Source organism: Pristiophorus japonicus, chromosome 20 (genome assembly GCF_044704955.1).
Source record: "Pristiophorus japonicus isolate sPriJap1 chromosome 20, sPriJap1.hap1, whole genome shotgun sequence".
NCBI classification, from domain to species: domain Eukaryota; kingdom Metazoa; phylum Chordata; class Chondrichthyes; family Pristiophoridae; genus Pristiophorus; species Pristiophorus japonicus.
The window spans coordinates 52042303-52044550 of NC_091996.1; the positions used below are offsets into that span (position 1 = coordinate 52042303).

At 47.6% G+C, this 2248-nt stretch overlaps 1 long non-coding RNA gene across 1 annotated transcript in view; it reads left to right on the forward strand.

Moving 5' to 3' along the window:
* Positions 1-605: 605 nt before the first annotated feature.
* Positions 606-2248, forward strand: part of LOC139232929 (uncharacterized) — a 27089-nt gene continuing 25446 nt past the window's right edge. The window contains exon 1 of the long non-coding RNA XR_011588109.1: positions 606-674. This is a non-coding gene — a long non-coding RNA (uncharacterized lncRNA). The remainder of the gene's footprint in view (positions 675-2248) is intronic.

Consider the following 2248-nt stretch of genomic DNA (forward strand, 5'->3'; position numbering starts at 1 on the left):
GCGAGCACAGGGGTGATGGGTGAATGGGACTTGATGTGAGTTAGGGTACGGGCAACCGAGTTTTGGATGTCCTCAAGATTATGTAGGGTAGAATGTGGGATGCCAATGCATTACAATATTCAAGTCTAGATGTAACAAAGACATGGATAAGGATTTCAGCAGCAGATATACTGAGGCAAGAGTAGAGACAAGCGATGTTACAGAGATAGAAATAGGCGGTCTTAGTTATGCTGCGGATATGTGGTCAGAAGCATATTTCAAGGTCAAATATGACACCAAGATTGTGAACAGTGTGGTTCAGCCTCAGATAGATGTTATGGTGAGGATTGGTGAGGGATGCGAACAGAGTTTGTGGCAGGGACCGAAAATAATGGCTGCAGGTGAAATGGAGTTAGAGAGTGGAGCATAATTGGATCCAGCCATGCAGACATAATTCTGACCCCATTTCCAACTTATATATTATGCCCTTATTTTTATATTTGCATTGTAAATTCTTACAAATACATTTACAATGAGAAGTACCAAAGTAAACTTGTCGCACTGTAATTACCCCCTCCAACCAATGGTGGTGCTGCAGGCCCTCCTGGTGCAATTACAAGTGTTGGTGGGAAGGTGATTGGACAGATTAACCCGAGGTGCAGGAAGGGAAAGTGGCAGCTAGCAGTGGGAAGGCTGTAAGGGTGAAGATGATGCTGTTACACATCTCGGCGTAGAGTTTTCGCTTTGGGTGCAAATTTCTCCTGTTTAAAAATGTGTTATTTTCCTCGAGTTTCGGCTCAGGCTCATTTGCATACTGTCCAAGGCAAAACCTGCCATGAAACAGTGCAATCGGGCAAGCATTTTGGCCCCTATTTTCCATTTGCTGGATTTTTGGCGCCCGCGCATGTTAAAGTATGATTTTTTTTGTGTACGTTTGTGCCAGGAAAAAGAAAAAAAAAATCTGGACTTTCACCAAAGAAATATTTTATTTTGGCGCCACACTCTCCGAAGTTTGTCAGGGGCGGTGGAGCTTCAACTCTGTGCGAAAAAAAATCTCTGGGCATGCGTGAAAAGCTGAAGTTGCCAGGGCAACCAGAGACACTGAAGCAAGCTGAAGCCCGCTCGCCTGAAAAGACTGCTACTCCCACCGCTGCCGAAAGGGCCAGAGGTGGGGGAAGCTGTCCTATGGCCCGGGATTGCAGCTGTGTGGGGCGGGGAACAGTCCTTTCGGCCCGCAAATTTTCTTCCCTTGCTCCAAAAAGAATTCCCTGCGAAAAAAAAGTATTTTATTTTGTATTTTTATTGCCTCGCCGTCTTCTTGTGCGCCACGCCGATTCCTTAACTTCACAGATGTTTTTTTTTATTTGCGGTGCTTTTGGCCAGCGTGCGCTGTGCTGAAAAAAAAAACTGTGGACCGCCAAAATCGATTAAGTGCACAAAAACGGCGCCCAATCCTGTTTTGACTCAGGTCAGCGCCAAAAAATGTTATGGTAAAAAAACTTGCCAGCGCAATCGGCGAAAGTTGGAAAGGGAGTATTTCACGCCAAAAAACGTTTCGACGCTAAACAATGGTGCACGATCATGGTGAAAATAGGGGCCTTTAATTTTGACTTTTAAAAAAAAATTTGCTTTGAAAAATGTTCCTTGATATATTTAAGAATGGTAACTTGGTGCAGTTTCTATGAGCCCAAGTTTCCACATGATTCGCGCCTGATTTTTAGGAGCAACTGGTGGAGAACGGACTATTTTAGAAATCGCAATTCTCCACATTTTTTTTTCTGCAGTTCTAGTCAGGTAGAACAGTTCTAGTTTAGAACAGAATTTTTTCTTCAAAAGGGGGCGTGTCCGGCCACTGACGCCTGATTTGAAAGTTTCCACAGTGAAAATGTACTCCAAACTAAAGTAGAATGGAGCCAGTGAAGATTTCTGTAGAACTGAAAAAACCTGTTCTACACAGAGGGGGGGGGGGGGGAAAGAGGGAAGAGGGGGGGGGGGAAAGAGGGAAGGGGGGGGGGGAAAGAGGGAAGAGGGGGGGGGGGAAAGAGGGAAGAGGGGGGGGAGGGAAGAGGGGGGAGGGAAGAGGGGGGGGGAAGAGGGAAGAGGGGGGGGAGAGGGAAGGGGGGGGAAGAGGGAAGGGGGAAGAGGGAAGGGGGGGAAGAGGGAAGGGGGAAGAGGGAAGAGGGGGGGGAGAGGGAAGGGGGGGGAAGAGGGGGGGGAAGAGGGGGGGGGGGGAGAGGGAAGAGGGAAGGGGGGGGGGAAGAGGGGAAGA